The sequence below is a fragment of the Leuresthes tenuis genome, unplaced genomic scaffold, assembly GCF_036924035.1.
Source record: "Leuresthes tenuis unplaced genomic scaffold, fLeuTen1.0.hap1 SCAF_11, whole genome shotgun sequence".
NCBI classification, from domain to species: Eukaryota; Metazoa; Chordata; class Actinopteri; order Atheriniformes; family Atherinopsidae; genus Leuresthes; species Leuresthes tenuis.
The window spans coordinates 28,211,915-28,233,596 of NW_027325365.1; the positions used below are offsets into that span (position 1 = coordinate 28,211,915).

At 40.4% G+C, this 21,682-nt stretch overlaps 1 long non-coding RNA gene and 1 other non-coding gene across 2 annotated transcripts; both read right to left on the minus strand.

The window, feature by feature from the left end:
• Positions 1–6,547: 6,547 nt before the first annotated feature.
• On the minus strand, positions 6,548–8,776 carry LOC140318692 (uncharacterized). Its single transcript, XR_011917846.1, has 5 exons — positions 8,666–8,776; positions 7,662–7,732; positions 7,209–7,261; positions 6,992–7,035; positions 6,548–6,736 (listed from the first exon to the last, which is right to left on the minus strand). It is a non-coding gene; the product is annotated as an uncharacterized lncRNA (long non-coding RNA).
• LOC140318732 (small nucleolar RNA SNORA74) lies at positions 7,426–7,624 on the minus strand. The gene has a single exon (XR_011917879.1). It is a non-coding gene; the product is annotated as a small nucleolar RNA SNORA74 (small nucleolar RNA).
• Positions 8,777–21,682: the final 12,906 nt, after the last annotated feature.

Sequence of the window (21,682 nt, forward strand, 5' to 3'; positions counted from 1 at the left end):
TATCTAGTGATGTGACACAAGGAGCTGGATTTGATGAGACGTTATTCGATGACTCATTTTGCAAACTCAGGGCGGGTGGTGGAGGCCCGTTTAAATTCAGGATTGATGATTCTAATTCGTGTAACACATCAATTTCATCATTTTCATCTTCTTCAATATTCATAGGAGATGACTGATAATCGACATTAAGGAGCGCATACTCCAGTGGTGTAAAGTAATTCCACACATGAACCGGTATGGGAATGTTTTCCAAATTTCCCACAGCCTCGGATATTACATCTGGCACAGCTCTGCCTGCTTGATTATCCATCTTTACACAGAATTGAGAATGGCTAAGAGGGGTTAAGATATCTACTTATATATATACACACATTTACTTTACTTCGAAATCACCTTCAAGTCACGGTTAATTTTCTGTATAAGAATCTCGCTACTTCTCATGAATGCCAGAGCTCTTGATTTTTCACGTCGGATGGTAGCGTTTCTTTTCCTCCACAGACGAGGGTCGGGCCGAATTGTAGGACTTATCCGTTCTTTCGACAGATCGGCCTCTGTGGATGAAGGAGAAATAACCATAAAAGTAGTTTAAATATACCTGGTTCAGTGATTGTGAATGTTTTAAAAATAAATAAATAATAATAAAAAAATGTTAATAATAATAATAATTTTTAAAAAATATCATTATTATTATTATCGTTATTATTATTATTATTATTAATAATAATAATAATAATAATAATAATACATTAAAAAAGGAACTATAGAAACAATACCTCTCATTAACCCCCGGACAAGCGACAGTCTGTTGCGCACTCTATTGCACCGTCGGTTCTTTACCACGGACCTCACAGGAACTATAACATCAGATTCTGTCAAATTGAAACACAGTTTAATAGCATAAAAATAGATAAATAAATAAAAAACCTTGCTTAAGTATACACTATGTGAAATTTGCATAGATGTTACCATGTAATGCTTCCGTTGAATGCAGCACGGATAAGTGGACAGAGCAGTAATAATATATCAACTGGCTTGTTTTACAGGCACTTCACATGAGTTCTACTGAAAAAGGCTGCGCTCTTTTAACCCCTCCCACCCTCACTCTCTCCCTATGCGTCACATCCGTGTTGATGACGTATGACACTTACGCGCTCACGTGAGAAAACAAAAACAAAGAGTGATGAGTTTTTTTAAAACTTACCCCGCAGATCAGGCTGTTTAGCGAGGGGTCCTTCCTCCCCGCGAACAATACCCGGCGCCTCTAATAGCTGCGCCGATATGCAGCCTAATAAACCGACAGCCCGTGCCCCCTCGCCCTCAACCGTATCGGTATTGAGGCCGCTCACAGGCGACTCGGGCCGCAGTATTATTCGAGGGGAGAAACGTATGCTCGGTGGTGTGTGTAACACCGATGTTTCCTGCTGTCCGTCCTCTGTAGTAGCACTCGGACACTCCGTTGAAAACTGATTGTGCTGAACAGGGAGCAGTCTTCGTCGTAGCCAGGATTTATTCAGGGAAAGTCCGTTTCCCCCGCTCGGTGCGATGAAAGTCAAATCTCCCTCAAACACGGCTGGGTTCTTCTTTCGGGGAAGCCCTTGCTCCACACTGTTTAGTAAATCTGTAAACAGTTACATCTGATGTTATTTCATTGAAACATTTAACTTGTTAAAGGTTATTAAAGTTAAAGAAACATTACCATAATCGGCTTGCGTCAATATGAAGTCATCCAAATCCTCGGCGTCCAACTCTGGAAATTAGCACTCTGTCACGGTGTGGTAATATAATTATACACGCATTCATATGTTTATCATCAGATCTTTTTTACTCACCGTTGAATACTCCTAAGAGTGCCAAAGAACCGCCGGTTGGCTGTGTATGGATGTCAGCTCTTGTTTTCCGTCCTAAAAAAGTTGTTTGTTGTTGGTTTTTTTTTTGGTTTTTTTAGTACTGACCTAAGAGATCTAAAGTTTTAAGGAGACTTTTGCGTACCTGAGTCCATGATTCCTGTCCTGCCTCGGTTGAGCCCCCGACGTAAATGCCTGAACCATTTTATATAGTCTTACATCCCCCTCCATAAAAATAAGGGAGTGTTTTAAAAATTTCTTGAAGTGCTAATTTCAACCCATTTGCTCTTCACACCTGGTCTACATCCACCCTACGGTTAGTAACAGATGTATTGATTCTGTTTACTTGATCGATCGATAAGAGGTCAAAAGTCATATCCCCAGATGTCAGCAAACGGATGTCAAACAAAGGTCACCTGTCATATTAATTTGATTGATCGATAAGAGGTCAGAGGTCACCTGTCAAAATGAGTTTGATCGAAGGTATCCTATATTATCTCTGATGTGGTAACAACAGAACACACTGGGCATTAGCATTAGCACCACACAGCTAAGCATAGAAAATACTTGTTCTGAAAGTGCATTGTACTGACTTTTGTTTTAAAAGGTTTTGCTGTGATAACGTTTAATTGGTAAGGTTATTTTAAGTCATGTTGATGTTAGTTATGATCTTACATGCAGACGAACCTCCTTTTGTTTAATCTGGTACCCTAAACACAAGTCACTCACTAACATTTGAAGTCTTTGTTAACCAGAACTGACACTAAGACAGGGATTTTAATATCCCACCCTGCATGGTCTTTCTGTCATGGAGTAACATGCATACACAGACAAAGAGCCCAGAGATCTCCAAGTAACGTGAGCTACACATTCCCCATTGTTGTCTGGCTAACACAGAACTTGCTGAGCATATGGTCACAACTGCCATCTCGTGCCCCCACCGTCACATAATTATGGCACCCATTTTGTCACATGGTCCTTCCCTCTTCTCTATAATACACACATCCGCACAGACTAATGGTCTGTCTCCCATTGCTTATTTTCTACATAATTTAGCTTAGTAGACAATAGTGTTTATTAATTAAAGTACCATGGATTTAATTATTGAGCCAATTCTACTGTACTGTGTTAAAGGAGAAGCGGGCTGTGGTCATTGTGTATGTCCACTGTGATAACTGCTGGTTCTGAAGGTCAGTGCTTGGATTCTTAGCCTTCATATCTATTCTGTATGTGTCATATCTGTCCCACATTGACATGTATAGATCAACATATTTTGAGACCGATACTGGGTTTTAGTTATTAGCTTATGACTTTCATCAGTGGTGTCGGTAATAATGTTCGTTAATAATTATACTGAATATTAATAACTGTCCTTGGACACTTATTCATATTTGCTAATAGCAAATCCTGCTAGCTCCCCAACACTAACTTTGTGGAGCACATATTCTGCACACATAGAATGGAGTCGGATATGTTATCAACCACTGGTTACCACTGAAGCCCAGAGATGCAACTTATGGTTAGTTATGTTTTACATTTACTGTCAAGTCCTTCCAAATTAGGAGTGCAGGGTTTTGCCCTACACAAAACGGAAACATAACCAACTACAAAGGACCAAAACTAACACTTGATTGGTGCAAACTGTAACCAGCTTACACACTGGCTACAATTTTAGTACTATTCATTTAAAATAATAACTATCATACCACATACAAACAATAAATTACACAACATTGCACAACAGCATCCTGTCAAGATTTTTCTTATGAGCAGCTCTAATGACGTTGTATTTATCTTTGTGTCTCATTGAATTTTTTTTCTATTAGAATAGTATGCCCATTCACATTACACTGGAAAACAATCAATTCATGCGTTGGCCTGATCAAAAGTGGACTCCACTCAGTGGAGCTGACACAATGTAAGGCAGCGTAAAATAATGTAAACATGTTCATTAATGTTAGGAAGAACATACGGTGATATTTATAATAGTGAGTTAAAAACGTGAGTTGATATTGACAGTTATGTTATGCTGTCTGAGCTCAAAATAAGAAAATAAAATGCTGTGTTAATTCAATTCACTGTTCACAGTGTTGGCCCAACACACACATACAAGAACATACACTCATTTTCTCACACAGGCACTCCTCTCTCACACACACACACTTCTTATGTATGAACAAAATATTTGTTTACAAATTACAAAATAAAGTCTCTGTGCCGGTTGTTGGCCCCTTTAACGTGAAAGTTTAATTTTTATAAGATTTTGGCTTCAAATGTGTTAGTATGATAATAGAATCGCAAGATTTCATGAAATTATTTCAATGTGTTTTTCTTACAGCAATTAAGAATACCACAATAATATTGTTAACTGTGAAAATTTGGTCACTATAATTGAGATATCAAATGTTCCATATCGTTATATCCCTATAATGAACAAAGGTCCTTTGTTGACATTGTACAAAGCAGTTGTCAAACTGTACTACAACAAATCTGGGACTTACCTACTTACTTCTTACCAACCCAAGTGAGGCAACAGAGGCACCGCTTAACAATGACTAAACACTCGCACCATTCAGCCACAGCAGGTTTGTTGTTAGGGGCTCGTAAAAAACGGCATCACTTACAAGATATTAGGATTTATATGCAAAAATAGGTGGTCCATAAGTGTTCGTTTTAGGAAAGGCATTGGAGTAATTGATCATGTTTATTGTGGAACTAACAGGCAAATACATTTTAATTCCATTTTTGTTGTTTATCATTTTACTTTAGAAGCTATTCCCGCTAACCCCTAACCACTTAAATTAGATGTGGGTGAAGTTAGTTGATCCTACCCCAGGACAGAATTGCTCGTATCAGGACACTTTGAAACCTCTTCTGCCTTACCCTCCAGTGTGTCAGGTGTAGAAGTAAAGACTGAACACGGCTGCAGGTCCAGATGGTGTCAGCCCCACGGTCCTGAAGGCACATTCTCAACCTTACCATGAGTCAGGAGAACATTCCAGTGCTGTGGAAGACATCCTGCCTTGTTCCAGTTGCAAAAAATTCTCTTCCATCTGCCCTCAGTGAGTGTAGACCAGTGAACCCCTTTCAGGATCCACAACAGTTTGCTAATACTCAGCTGTAACATGAAATTGTTTTGTTATATCGCTCTTTGGTTTATTAAGTTTTTTAAATAAAATAAAGCAATAGAGTAAACAGATCTGAAGGTAAGATGCAAGCAGACCAAGGATAGCCCATCTGATGGAGAGATGCTGCTGTTATGCTATTTATTTTTTATTTTGTGTGCACAATTAAAACATGCTCAATGTAATAAAACATGACCTAAATGTATTTGGATGTGACCAAAGTTCCTGGGGAAATCATATCTCATCTTCTGTAAGATGGACAATTCATATTTAATTAGTCAAAATGGCAGGGATTTGCAGCCGAACAATGATAGACACTGGATGACTTTGGTCTAGCGTAACTTGTGGATGCATTGCCATGGTCTGGCTCTATACTTCAAAAATTGATGATAGAAACTTTAAACTGAATTGGCTGCTCCAAAACAAAAGAAGATGCTGATTACCCAATGGGAAGAAGAACAAACACATTAAAAGCACCATTTTGTTATTAATGGCATCAAATCTGAGGTGGATTACAGCCCTCTCCGCCTTCCATAATCACATGTTCAGTTCACATCATGTTCAGGACAACGCAGTGGCTCCACCACCTGGCCTTTCTGTGTCGATGAAGTTCAGTATGCATAATGAAATCAGGGGCAGTCAAGATTTTCATTCTAACCCAGGATTTCCACAGGGGAGGTAACGGCTGCGCCGCGGTCACCATTGCTGATCATGGCTACTCAAGTCAATGAGAGTGCACCCACCGGGCACGCCACTTAGTTTATACTCCTCTGTTGGGGTCCACGTCAACACCATAGCTGTCGAAATGACGTAGCGCTTAGTAGACAACATCCCCAGTGGAAATCCCCAATTACATGTTCTCAATTTGTACGAGTACGTTTGAACTGCTTCATGGAGCAACAGCTTCTAAATAACTTGCAATAGGGAGCAAATAAATGCAGAAGTCTAGACTTGTGCTAAGATTTAAAAGGCCAATGTCAATTAGGTTCAACATTGAGTATCCCATATAATATTCATAAAACCAAATGTCAATTCCTTAAAACATTTCAGTGGTTGTCCAAATCCATCTATGACCATTCAATTAATACAACTTTACTTTTAAATACTTGTGTAGATCAACTGCTAAACAGTTGTCGCAATTTGTTCCACAGCAGTGAACACATTCAGGAATAAACCTAACACAGACGTCGGTGTGCAGCTTTCAGTCAAAAATCCCTCTTAGCAACCAGTTTGATGATTGAGCCGATGATGCTTTACCCTTTAAGCCACACTGGCACCACAATGTTCAAGCTTTAGCTTCAAGGACAAGACAAAGAAGCCAAACCAAAGCAGGCCATTGTAAATTAAGTTAAAGCACAATTCAGGATCATTCAACTCAGACTGCACATTGAAGGATGTATTATTTTGCATCTAAAAGTTACATGAAATCTATTCCCATCAACGACTTACATCCATTATTCTCTTCATAAACTAAACTAGCAATTTGACTCGATAGTATGACAGGAAATACCAAGAAACTGTTTAGATCATTTGTCATGTTTAGAGACATGAGGCAAATATGTACACAGATATTTGAGGTGAATTATATTTTATTTATTATATTTGTTTTGGGTTAAATTTTACATTCAAGATGAAAATTATCCGTAGTTGCAGCTTTTCCCAGTCCAGTTGCACAGAGAAGATACAAGATGACTGAGAAGACGACTGAGAGGTCCAACAGGTCAAAGGGAGCACATCCATTCATCCAGAGCAGCTGGTAGGATTACACTGTTAACAGACACAAAGCACAACTACCACAGTTCATTCCTCATGTTTACTGTCAAGACAGTCACAATGTTTCAGGTCTTCAGTCAGGTTCTGGTAAATTGTTTTAAATTAAACCTGTGCCAAGTCCTGAATTTCTCTCCCAACACTGAGATTCTGCAGCAGAGAAGGGAGCCTCTGCCACAGTAGTACAAGATTGGGTTAACAGTTTCCACACACAATACTGTGCATCCCCTCCACATACAGCAAATAACCCACCTGCAGTCAGTCTCCTGCTATAACTGCGTCCTACAGGCCAGCTGCTGCCGAACAGAGAGGAGAGGTCAGTGACACAGAATCACATCACTGATCTCAGCATATGGGCTGCTCTCATGCTCAGGGTGTGTAGTTCATCATGGGCTTTTTTTCAGCATGATGTGTTAGATCAGTCATCACAGCCTAGCAGCTTCAGTGCAACCATAACCATTCGACTCACCATCAGCATGTCTGCAGCATAGTCAGCACCTCAGGGAGCAGCAGAGGCTCTGCCTGCAACATAACCAGGAAATCTATTAAGACGTATCCATCTACAGCCAGGTTTTACAACTAGCCGCTTTAACAGATTGACAACATTCACATCTCTAGTTCACTGAGCCATATCCAATGTGCTGCAACCCTCCTGTTGGCACATTTTGGTCGTTATATCAGTAGTTAGTGTGCAGCCCTACACTAGGCCAGCCCTGCTGTCAGATTAGGACAGGCCACTCTCGTTGAGCCACGCTCTGCAGCAGCTCAGCAGCAGCAGACTCTAAAACAGAACCTGCACTGCTGAGGCCAAGTACAGAGACTTCCTCTGCCAGCTCTGTAACACTGAACCAGACACGATGACTGGTCAGCTGACTGAGAACTGGGGAACAAACAAACCTACAACACTTCACTGCAGACTTACCAGAAGGTCCAGATTTCACTCATGTTTACCACTTTTCCATGATGCTAGTTTACCACAGGGGGGCAGTGCCTCTAAAAAAGAACAGAAGAGTTTAGTTAGTGCAAAATCATCTAGCCACTACCAATTTTTAGAATATCATCTCTTAGAACATAAAGTGTTTTCTCATTTATACATTTTGGTAGCTTTCAACTATAGCAGAGGACATTCAGTCCCTGTCATCCCCTTAGTAAACTTCAGGAATTCAACCAATCAGAAGCCACTTTAGCCATATTCCCAGTTCTTAGGAGGAAGCTGAACCCAAGAGAAACTCTCCCTCTTATTGAACCAATTACAAATTATTTGGAGTTATACAAGTTTATCTGGAGGCACCCCAGATTAAGATTACTGGAAATGATCAGGTCTGCTTTAAAGACATTAAGATATGGGAAAAGGTACATCATAACAATCTGATCTATGGAGCAACATTAAAAAGGAGAAAAGAACAAGCTGCGAGTTAACCTTAAATGGTATGGAATGTATTGAGATAATCACATGCAGACGTTACAATATGAAGACTGTCAGGACTACTAAATGTGTCTGAAATTCTTCTTTGACAAAACTAACCTGAATAACTGCAGTTTTGACTAGTCAAAATAAGACTTTAGTTTATCAAAAAAATTATTTAACCATTTTAAATTTCTGCAATAACGCAGCAAAACAGTGATGATATAATCTTTTCTGGTGAACGGAACACAGTTCACGTCTAACCCACGTGCTTCATGTTAGCCACACTGGCTGTTCCGTCTGCCCACAAGCAGAAATCAGTAAATAAAAATCACTTGGGCGGAAATTTGGATCAACACAAGAGGACTTTAAGATGAACCGGCTCCAAAAACCTACGCACATTTCGGTTAACCTTTTTTTAAATCTCGTGATAGTAGTATTTTACCCAACATCTCATGTTATTAGCAATGTTTTACCAACATTGCCTTTAACTGATTAAAGCAGAAACCTCAAGTACTTACGATTTGTGACGGGCCATGTTATAGTACACCGTACCGCATGGTTCCAACGGACAAAGAGGCAGATGGGAAGCAATGTGTAGACTTAAGAAGCGTGTGCCGCTGTGCATTATGGGAAAGAGGAAACTCTCCCGAAGATCTTCTCATAAACAGATGTTTCACTGGTCTGATTTAACCCCAACAGTTTCGTAAGGATGCTAAAAAGAAAGATATTTACCTATGGTATGTGTAATAGTAGTAATAATAATGATAATACCTCTACTATTAGTTATTCTTGTAAGCATAACAAGAAAAAGGAGTAGAGGAATAACATCCTCTTGTGATAAGTTTAATGGTCCAAAATTTAACAACCAAAATTTAATTTAATTTTTTAACCATATTTTGTTTAACTTTTTGTGAAGTGTTAAAAATAACTGAAATTAGCACATTCACCCTTATAATTCACATTTTATAAACAAATATGCAACCATTCTTTAGTACTGACACTTTTTTTTAACTTGGACTGCACCGATAACTGTTTTAAGAAACTTGTGCATTTGAGCATTTGTCTCCCCATTTAATGTAGGTTGGCTGAGTTTTACATGCCCAACCTGCAAGCAAAATCCAGCTTCTGTCTTTGTTGACCAGTCTAGAGGGTTTGTCCAATACCAACTGTTTTTGGTGTGTTGGTGTCACATTGTGTTTCAATCAATATGTGCATTTGGGTATTTTGAAACTACATGTATATGATAATCGTAACTGTAATTGCTTATAACCATGTTCAATGTCTTTACGCTACTTAAAGCCACGCTATAGCATATTTCTGATGTTTCGGAAACTTTTATATCACGTTTATGAAATGGTACATTAGTTCTGTGTTAGTATTACGAGCTGAAGTTGTGTTAGCTATAATGTGCCGTGTAACCCAAGGCCTAGCTCATTTTAACACTGCTGCCACTTTGGTTTTGCCATGTGGGATTGGGTATGGTAGGAAGACAAAGCAGTTCGACAATGCCACCTTGGGAATTGCACCAAGGGAAATGTTTCGTGAGGTGAATTTCATTTAAGGCACCCAGGTTCGCTCACCCTAGCAGCAGGAGACAAGATTCCATTTCCCAGTACAAATATTTACTTACAGAAACAACAGCAAAAAGTAATAGGGAAGTATGACAAATTCATTGGTACAGATAGCCCCACTAGGTGGGGCTAGCAATTCAGGAATAGGATCATCACAGTCAAGTCACCTCACAAATGCCACACACACACACAAAATGGGGACGGTACACGCCTAGGATTAGAGGGCTAAACATGGCACACAAAAAGGAGACCCACCAGCAGAGGCCAACCACCACTGCCTTAGGCCATCAGCACCTAAAGAACACAATACAAAATAGAGCAGGGCTCTCAAGTCTCAAGCAATGAGTGTGAGACACATGTATTTCACAAGTTCTCACGCTCACACATTTCTCACGCTGAAAAAAAAGTATAATGTACATTTTATGGCACACCGCTATTGCTATGGAAACAAGCACATCTCCCATGAGTCTGAGCAGAGCAACACTAATAATAATATAAGTAATGAAAGACCTGTACAACACTACAAGCCTGCCACACAATTCAACAATATAAGGGAGTCAAAACAAAAAGACAATAAAACAGCGGCAGAGTTTCAGCTAAGATATTAGGTATAGGTGTAGGCTACAGTAGCAGCAGAGTTAGCTGCAGTGGAAGGCTGCACCAGAAGGCCTCAATTCAGGCTTACAGATACTATAAAGCATAAAAGAACTTGTTAGCTGGAATGTATGACAGTAAGGAAGTGCGTGCCATAAGAGGCAAACCAACACATACCTATCAGACAAGTGTTTGTTGCCTCCAGGGAGAGACAAAGAGCTTGGGCTCAACCAGCTAACCTGGGCTTAGAAACACACACTTCTTACTTCTCATATACATGGCACGATATCGTTAAGTAAGATGGACACTGTAACAAACTGCAAGAAGAAACAGCTACAAAAAGCAATTGTACTTCAGGTTACAAAGGAAGAAGAGAGCAGCAGGAGCAGCAAACCATACCTGCAGAAATGTCAAAGGATGGGCCACCAGGAAGATAGTGGAGACTAGAGCAGAGAGCACACACACACACCATTTTCAGCCACAACCTGATTATATAGCCGTGTTTGAGTGACAGGCTGTGTCATGCAATTAAAGGAGTCCAGTTAACTAAAGCAAGGTAGGAATTTAACATTCCTCCTGCTACAGAAGTAACAAATGCATGGACAAGTTTTTCTGTATCACTCTGAGAGAGGATATTCCTAATTTTGGCAATATTACAAAGGTGAAAAAAGGCAGTCATAGAAACCTGTTTTATATCCAAGTCAAAGGATAGATTCTGGTCAAATATCTATATCTAATATAACTCCAAGGTTCCTCACTGTAGTACTAGAAGCCAAGGAAATACCATCTAGAGTAACTATATTGCTAGACAGTTTCTCCCAGAAGTACTTAGGTCAAAAGGCAACAACTTTGGTTTTGTCTGAATTCAGAAGCAGAAATTTCTCAGTCATCCAGGTCTTCATGTCTTTAAGACATGCTTGTAGTCTAACTAAATGATTACTTTCATTTAGCTTCATTGATAAGTACAGCTGAGTATCATCAGCATAGCAATGGAAATGTATGCCATGTTGTCTAATAATGTTGCCTAACGGAAGCATGTATAAAGTGAAAATAATCTGTCCAAGCAGAGAACCCTGTTTAAAAGAACAAATTGGAATCTATTAGATAAATATGACTTAAACCAGTCAAACAGGTAACAGCCCTGGATCAAGAATAGTTTTTTTTTATTACAGCTATCTTAAAAGTCTGAAGTACATATCCTGTCAATAAAGACAGATTGATCAAATTCAATATGGAAGTGTTGAATAAGGGTAAAACCTCCTTGAACAGTCTGGTTGGGATTGAGTCTAAAATACATGTTGATGGTTTAGAAGAGACTATTGCTGTTGAGATCAACTCAGTGAGATCAACTGGACAGAAGCCGTCTAAATACAAATCAGGTTCTAAAGATACTTCTAAAGCTGCTGTACTTGTCGACACATCAGTGACAATGGTGGGAAGGATTTCAGGAATCTTCTTTCGAATAGAAAAAATTTTCTTTCCAACTTTCTTGCATGCTTTAAAGTAAATTATACCAAAGAGTCAGCCTCTTCTGACTGATTACCTTCCTTTTCAGAGGGGCAACATTGTCCAATGTTGTACACATTAAAATTGTAGTACTGTCAACAAGACAATCAAGTTTTACTGTAGTAAAGTTTAGGTAGCTCTGTTGTTGCACATAGTGATAGTGGAATGGTGGAATTAATTCTTTAAATTTGGTTACAGCATTCTCTGATAGATACCAACTATAAACAAATTTCTTCTCAGATGCTGTATAGTCAAGTAAAGTAAACTCAAAGGATATCAAAAATGGTCATACAAGACAGGGTTATGATAAAATACTGTTAACTGTCAATGCCATGAGTCAGCACAAGATCAAGAATATGATTAAGAAGGTGAGTAGGTCTGTAAACGCTTTCAGAAAATCCCATTGAATTTTATTTAGAATTAAACTTAATATCTGTGCTGTCATTTTCAACATCTATATGAATATTAAAGTCACCCACTACAATTACTATCTGTACTCAGCACCAGTCAAGCTAAAAACGTTTTGGCTTTTAGAGAGATTCAAGGCAGAAAAACAGAATAAGGGCTCGATATACAACAACAAATAAAATATTTTTTTGTGATACACAACAACAAATAGGAGTTTTTTGTGATTTCCTCTTTGGGTGGGAAAAACGGAGATTAAAAGAGGTTAAACTAATATTGGGTATAGGACTGATTAGTAACCCTGATTTGAAGATAGCTGCCTCTCCTCCTCCTTTGTCTGTGGTTTGAGGATTGTAAAAATGTATATAGTTAGAGGGAGTTGATTAATTCACGCTTATATGATTGTCCTGCTGCAGCCAGGTTTCTGTAAGACAAAATAAATCCATATGATGATCACCTATCAAGTCTTTCACTAACAAAGACTTGGAAAGGAAAGCTCTAATATTCAGAAAACCACATTTAATAGTAGTGTGTTTTTGTTCAATTAAATTTTTTAGGTTTTCTATATTTGCTCCTCTTGTGTTTATTGATTTTTTTTTTTAAATCTGGGTGGTCTGGGAGCAGACACAATCATTATGGGTTTTTTCGGGGGTAACACATCAGGTGGGAAGCAGCAGAGAACTCTGTTAGATTCTCAACCCTTAGTTGTCATTTTTTTGGATGACGAATAAATTTTGACATATTTCTATTTTCCAAAGTGGACTGCCATGTTCATGGGGATGGCAGCACCAAATGACATTCCTTGGAGGAACAAAATAGCTGATGGATAACAAGGATGTGTATGAGAATGTTGAGGTAGGTGGGAGCAGACCCAGAAGTCACTTTGTGGGCTAGTATTCTTGATTTGAATTTTTTTTATGTGTGCAGCTACAAGTAGCCAGAACAGTTCAATGAACAGAGGGGTGACATGTTCCCTTTTCAGAAGATGTGCCTCTACATTCTGGCCCATCTGTAGAGGGTTTTTAGCACACAAGCCAGGAGGCCCGTTAGAAAGGTGTTAAAGTAGTCAAGGCGAGTAATGACCATGGTTTGTACCAGGAGCTGGGTAGCTTGTTGTGTCATGAAGGGCCAGATCTTTCTTATGTTGAATAGAGCATATGTAACCAGCTCAGTCCCGGTACTGGTTGGTCCAGGAAACCTTTTTACTCATTACTCTGCATTGTGTGTAGAAATAAGAGGAAGGATGACCGAGTTGTTGTTCATGCCACAGTTTAATCTAACAAAACAGGTGGTTCATATGCAGCACACCCGGGCATGTCTGTCTCATCACTGGCCATAACAATTTATATAACAAATACACAAAGAAAATATGTACCTGACAAAACAGAGATGCTGGTCACACACAGTTGGCTCTCACAGGTAATTCATATGCAGCACACTATAGCGACAGGAAACCTCTTTAGCATGGGCAGGCTAGTTAACTTACATCGGCGTAAGTGCCTTCCACCAACACTCGGAACATAAAATTACCATTGACTATACAATCCAAAACATACATTAAAAAAATGTACACGAATGTTTCAAAAATATTACATTACAGCCTTTCAGCAATTTGTCAACTGCTCCACCACAGAAAATAAAAAGTTGGAGTTATTTTTGTCAAAATGCTGATGTGCAGGGTTTATTTTCAGCATGCAACGGAAATGTATTTATCACTTGCAATAGTCCAGATAAGTCCAATTCCAAAAAGTGTGGTAGATCTAAAGAATGTCAGACTGAGACTGAGGCAGTGACAGCTAGTGGCGGTGTGAGTGAAAAGGCAGGTGAAGCCTTCCAAAATGGCGTCAGAGTGAATTTGACAGGTAAGCCAGGTGATCAGGAGAGTCTTGTCATGAAGCCAGATAATTCTAGGCCAGTCTGAGGAACCAGGCAATCAGGTGAGTCTTTGCAGGACATTTGGGTCTCCAAGTGGTTCCATGGAGTCTGTAAATTGGGTGAATATTCCAAGGGACTTGTTGGTATGAACATGACAGTTAGAAGTGGCAGCAGGATTTAATCCTCAAGCTGGCACAACTGTTGGATAATCAGCAAGATCTTTCTAAGACATGAAGAACAAAAATTAAGCATGGAACCAGGTACAACGTATGATTTCAACTGAGGAGGGGCCAATTTTAACAGTGGGGAATTAAATGGTTAATTAAATGATCTGGCAACGAGTGGAGATCAAGCTTTAGTAGATAAGCAGAGTGGCTAATGAAGTAATGATAATCAGCTGTGCCGCCTTCATGACAAAATCATCCATCTGCCCTCAGTGACTACAGAGCAGTTGCACTTACATCCCACATCATGAAAATCCTTGAGATTACTGGCTCACCTCAATAACCAAGGGATAATCTTTCAGGACCAACAGTCTGCTTATCGTCCTGGGGTTGGTGTTGAAGATGCCATCATCTGTCTACTTCAGCGAGCCCACTCCCATGTGGAGAAAGCAGGCAGTATGGTGAGGTTCCTGTTTTTTTTTATTTCACCAGTGCTTTTAAGACAAATCAGTCTGCACCCTTATGTAAGAAGCTCCAGAAAATGCAAATGGATGCCTTTACAACTGCCTGGATTATTGACTACCTAACAAACAGACCACAGTTGATGAGACTACAGAATCACATGAGATACTGTCATAATACAACTGGTAACTCACAACAATTAGATAGCCCACAAAGAGGAAATCAAACATCTGTGACAGTAGAGTTCCCATAACTACCAAAAAGGAAAAAGAAACTATAATAGACTTCAGAAAATGAATGCAAGTTGAGCACTCAGCCCTCTGTATCAGTGGAGGGGAGGTAGAGAGGGTGGATTAATTTAAATACCTGGGAGTTCACTGATCTCAAATGATACAGATGTATCTCACATCAGGCGGGAAAGCATCATTTGGACCAATATCATTTCACAGCTCCAACCCTGGTTTGACCTTCAAAAGTTTGCCTATACACCCACCAGGTCCACAGAAGACACAATAACAACAGCACTTCACTTTACATTTTCCCATCATGAGCAGCCAGGGAGCCATGTTGGTTGCTCTTTGTGGACTTCAGTTCCGCATTTATTACCATCTTGCCGAACAGACTGTTGACAAAACTCACAAATCTTGGAATATCCCGCACTATATGTTATTAGATTAAGAACCTCCTAACTGAGCACTTCTAGAGAGTGAGAGTAGGCCCCTAAATCAGCTGTGTGCTGAGCCTCCTACTTTACATCCTCTACACCCACAATATTATCATCAAGTCTGCTGATGACACAACTGTGGCTGGGCTAATTTCTGTATGCATATGATAACCGGGTCTTAAACACCACTAAGAGTAAGGAGCTGATCAAGAAGAAATCATACATCCCACCTCTATTTATTAAAGGAAACTGCATAAAGAGGGTCTCAGAACCCCAGTTTCTGGGCGTCCACATTCAGGATGACCTGTCCTGATGCATTAACACCATAACCATCATAAAGAAGACACAGCAGAGACTGCACTTCCTGAGAGTGCTCAGGAACAGCAACCTCTCACGGAGACTGTGAAGCGACCCTCTTGCTCACCAGGGAAAACTCCTACGTGAAGGCGTTCAACCGAGGGCTTGTGAGTATCTTCACCCCCTCATGACACCTCTCTCCATGGGCAACTACAGAGTATGAGAAAGTCCAGCCCTTCTCCCGGAGTTTGGTTCTAGAGCCCACACTGAATGTGGAGGTGAGCCCAACTATATCTAGTGGCTATAGCTTCACCTGACACGCCAGCTCAGGCTCTTCCCCTGCCAGCGACATCCCTACAGCCAGTTTGCATAGCCGGGGATTGGTATGCCCAGGTCCCCACCTTTGCCTGCTGCACAGCTCACATTGCACTTGACCTCGAATTTCCGTGGAAGTGGCTTCCAGATTTTTCTTTGATTTTTGATTTGATTTGATTTGATTTTTCAACCAAGCCCCAGGGACAAAGGCTCACCAGGAGCTCGCCGGTGAGCTCTCCTCCCAGGCTCCAGGGCGGTGTCCCGGTTTCTCTTCTCTGGGCAATATGACTAAATTCCTCTGGCGCCGCTCCATCAAGATCTTTGAATCACTCTTAGTCTGGCCCCTCCCCTGAGACCAATTTGCCATGGGAGACCCTATTGGGGGCTAACGCCCCCGACAACACAGGATCAAACCCCTCTATCACATTAAGGTGGCATTCTGCGGAGACGTCATGAAAATAATGGTAAATGGACTTGTACTTGTATAGCGCTTTTCTAGTCTAGCTGACCACTCAAAGCGCTTCACTACATGCCCCACTCACACACATTCATACAGCACGTCTTAAGATATAACTACGTGCTTTCTAAGCATTCACACACATTCATACCCCCAATTATACACTGGGGGAGCAACGTGGGGTTCAGTGTCTTGCCCAAGGACGCTTCGACATGTATCCTGGGGAAGCCAGAGTCGAACCACCGACCTTCCGATTGGTGGGCGACTGCTCTTCCTCCTGAGCTACAGCCACCCAGAACTCTAATGCTGCAACACTAAATGTGAAAGTTTTGACAAAAATCTGAAATGAAGGAACATTATGGCGAAAACCATGTCTGTCCTAGTGTAAAAGTCAGCGTGCATGCTCAGGGTCGGCAGCGCTGGATGAATCACTTAATTCAGATCATCAAGAAAAACAATATTTCAGTACAGTTCCTTGTGAGAAGATAAGCTGCCTTGGCATTACACCATCTTTCTGTCCACCTTCTGACTTGTTCTATCCAGCTCTCTTTTTCTATTGACTTCCTGTCTTTCTCTTCCTCTCCCTCTCCATCTTACTTTCTCCCCCCGTGTGCTGTCAGCCAAAAGGCAAACATAAAAAATAGATTATGTTTCATTTATTTAATCTTACTCTCTCATCTGAACCTGGGGGCTTACTTTAAAAAAAAAGTGTATGTGTCCATCAAGACATTTGCAAAGAGTGAGCGTTTGGTCCAAAACTTTAACTCATTGTCTCTTTTTACATTAAATGGATTATACAAAAAAGTCCACCTCGATCAAAATAACATAGAGTGACAGTTTCTAAAATAACAGAATGCAGCTTAGCTGAGGAGTATGCCCGCAACTCAGGCAGAGCCAGAGTCAACATTAGACTATCCATCACAGACATGTGTCAGCTGATACTACTTCATTAGATGTGCTTCCTTATGTCACCATTGATGCTGTTATAAACAGCATGTCAACTGTTTCTGTCATATACTCTAATTCCGAGAGGCACCTGGCTGCAGACCTCCACTGTCAGGTGAGGACGTTTTTGGGGGGTGGGGAGGACATTTTGAGAGGGTCATTTTCACCTGCCCTTTAAATTCGAGAAAGAAAAAGAGAGCATATGTACGAAAAGAAGAAGGAGAGTGAGCTTATTCTCTGAGTTTCTGATTTTTATTATCCACAGAAAGTAAATGCATGGTTTCTTGTGTTTTTCATCAATATAGGTGCCATTGTAGTAGTCGTTATAGAACTCATTAATGACGCAAATGACCAAATGTTACATTTCGGTTTGGGTTGTCGTTTTGAAGCTAAGTTAGATGACTTCAAAGTTTACTTTAACCAATGGTGGTTTGCATCTTAAATTTTTAGTGCATAACGTAAAGTAACTGTTTGTATTTGTATATATGTAAGGTTATGAAACATTTTTGTAAACTCTTTGTAAACGTGCATTAGTTGGGCATAGTCACAAAGTTACAAACAAAAAAATTACCTTGATCAAGGGACCATCCCACCAGGGGTTACAAGTTGGGCCCAGACATACATTTCTATATGTCAGGATGTATTTTCTTCATTATAACATAAGGTATTAAATTACTTAAGTGTCTTGTTTTATACACTTTCGCTTAAGTTGATGGAGAAAATACCTTATATACAGTATTGTGGTGGTCATTAACTCGTGTTTCCCTGTTCCAACAGGTATCCTTTAAATGGTGTTACAGTGTTTTGTTTTGCCCCTCTTTTCTGTCTGTCTTCTCAAACCCCAGCTGGTCGAGGCGGATGGCCACCTTTCCTGAGTCTGGTTCTGCCAGAGGTTTCTTCCTGTTAAAAGGGAGTCATTCCTTTCCACAGTCGCCACAGGCATGCTCAGGACGGGAGATTGGACTGAAGACAAGTTTCGGTGCAATCTGTTGGTTTCCTTAGCTAGGATATTGTTTTTGAATTGGCTCTATATGAATGAATTGGATTATTTTTAAATTAATTCAAATTTAATTTACCGTAATTTCCGCACCAAGGTGCACCTAAAAGCCTTACATTTTCAAAAAAAAACCTGCCGTGCGCCATATAATCCGGTGCGCTTTATGTGTGCTCCAAAATCTGTCACGGATACTGCCATTTCAAATTTACCGCAGGGAGCGCCGAGCATTCATGGGGCATTAATCTCCCTCCGCACCGCTCACCGCCACGTTCGTTTTTGCCGCGCCTCTTCGCTCTTGTACATTGGAAATTAATGGCAACTGGCCACTTCCGCCGCTCACTTTGCCTTCGGTGTGAATCCAGGGTCAGGCGGATCCCAGCCATTCACTCTGAATGGGGCGAAGATTGTATCGAGCTCGTACTTAGCGATTGAATCATGTCATCATTAATGCTTTTGCCCATGTCCCAGTGAGTGCCTGTTCTTAAGTCTGAGATGGGTGATGCAGACCGATGTGCAGTTTATAAGTTTATAAGTGCAAAAACGACCAACGACGTTGTCCTTGACTGTCGGACCATTTCACGCTGACACAGGTTAGATACATACACTACGTGTGCTGCAAGCAATAAACCAATCAGAGAACATTAGGTAATACGTACGCCTTACAATCAGGTGAGCCTTATAGTGCGCAAAATATGGTAATTTCAATTTAATTTGATTATGATTACAATTAATTGAACTCCAATTGGCTTAAATTGTACTATATTATTTAAGCGCCTTGAGATGACATTTGTTGTAATTTGACACTATATAAATAAAACTGAATTGAAATTAACTGGATTGAATTGAATATGGCCTCATTTACACTACCTGGTGCAAGTGGCCATTTTACCTGTAAGCAAAGACAGTCTAAGTTTGCAGGCTGCATACATTCATTTGAATTGAAGTTCATGTAGTATAACTCTAACACATGATATATTTAATGTGCTTTTTTAGATGCATCTTTCAGTTATCTCATCAGATGGAATACCTGCAGTGGAATGCTCCAGAACATGCTGCAGTCAGTTCCACAGCCCCCTGTGTCCCAAACACCTCTTTAAACCGAGCAAACCAGGCAGAGTTCAGCAGCATTTGGAGGTCCACATCAAAAATGCCATTACATTTGAAGGTAATGCCATTGCATTTTACATTAAAGATACATACGTGCGCACACGTGTGTTCATGTGACTTGTTTGTCATTGTCTAACTTAAACATTTTCTTAACTTGTTTTTAGATAAGATCTGCCGCTGCAATTTGACTTGATTTTGTTACCAGAACTTTAGAAGAAGTTTAATAATTTTTTGAGCCATGGACAGCTGTTCGCCCACTGGACAGATGCATCAAAACCCTTCTGCGAGGTGAGGTGCCACCAGTGTTTAGGCTGTTGAAAAGGAAGGTGGATGACATTACTGAGGTCAGATTTTTATTTTTGTTTGTTCCGTCTGAGTTTTTCTTTTGTTTCAGGTCAGAAACAATTTTTTTTACTGAAATTGTGGGGTCACTTTAAATAATATGCCATTCACAAGATAAGGTCAGACCTGCTGTCTGCAATTAAAAAATAAAGTGTCCAGATAATACAAGATTGGATTAAAAAAAATTAACATTTGTTGAGTTCTCCAATATGTCTAGGTAGACCTATCAGAGGAGGGCAATGATCAATGATGGGATCTTTTCTTTTTCTTCTTTTTGCTTGTGTTTTGAATATTACAACTGATCATTTTGCTTATCTATATATTTTCAGGAAGAAGAGCAGCAGGCAGAGGTCTCAGTCAGACTTGCGGATGTGAACACACCAGTGGAAGGTGTAAGCTTTTTCACAGTGTCTATTGGTCAGATACTGTTGGTGTGGCAGCTATGGTACAGACATCTTTCTTTCTGTCTTTTCCATAGGACTCGGTTGAAGATTGCATTCCTCTGACGTTCTGGGCATGGGGGAGGAGGAACAGGCAGAGGTATTTCTGATGAGGTACTTCTGAGTTTCAGGCTGGGTGAGCAGGTTTCCTTGGACACCAGGGCAGAGTCTGTTTGCTGCCTGCTCTCACACCTGTTTGCCATCTGCAGTCATCAAGACTCCTACTTAAAGAGCAGCAGGAGCACCAGTCTTTACCAGATTGTTTTACCATTTCTGTGGTAATCGGGCCGTACAATTCTGTCTGAGTTGAATACAAGAGTTTAGTGTGTTTTTACCTTACTTCCCTCTCTTAGAAGAACACGACAAGGTACTCAGATCGCTTAACAATCAGCAGGGATATTGTAACCAATGTCTGGAGCGGGTTTTTGAGATGATGGGGAAAATTGATGATTGTTTGTCTGCTCTCTCTACAGTTACGCCTGCTGACAGTATTCCCCTAGTACCACCTCAAGTCCCAGTGCTCCCTGCACCTCCTGCAGTTTCAGAACATCTCCTTTCCCACTCCTGACTCCTATGATGGTGAGGTTGGGGAGTGCGAAGGGTTTTTACTCCAGTGTATCCTAGTGATAACTCAGTCCACTCGCTCGTTTTCCTGTGATTCAGCCAAAACAGCATTTGTTCTCGGGCTACTCAAGGGCATAACCTTAGCATGGGCTCTAGCCTTTTTTAAAACCAACGCGCTTGAGACCTCTCCTTTTGTGGAGTTTATTAAAGAGTTCCGTAATACTTTTGATCACCCACTTGGCCATGATAACACCACCAAACGGTTATTAAATTTATGACAGGGTACTCAGTAGACGCAGCAGACTTCTTAATCGAGTTTCGAATCCTTGCTTCTAAGACCGGTTGAGCTTCTGATGCTTTAAGGGAAATTGAATTCTATTGAATTCCTTTAATGAACAAATTAAGGATCAACTAGCATTCTGTGATGAACCATCTTCATTTGAAGAATTAGTCAGTGGCCATGTGTATAGACAATCGTATCAGAGAGCGTAGGAAGGAAAAGAATTCTAACTCCCATAAGCCGTTTTCACAACCGTCATCCCGCTAATAATTTAGTTAGGACATACACGGTTGTCCCCTGAGGAGAGATCAAGGCGAATGCGCAATAAAGAATGCATTTATTGTTGCTCATCCAGTCATTTCATTCCTACTTGTCCGGTTCAGCCAAAAGAACACGCCCACGAGTAAATGCGAGGGTACTGGTGGATGGATCCAATCTTCCTCGCCTTACTTTACCAGTTATATTGATGTTTGAGAGGGTTGCTCATTCAACTCATGTGCTTATTGATTTTGGTTCTGAAAAAAATCTATTAGATCTGAATCTCGCCACT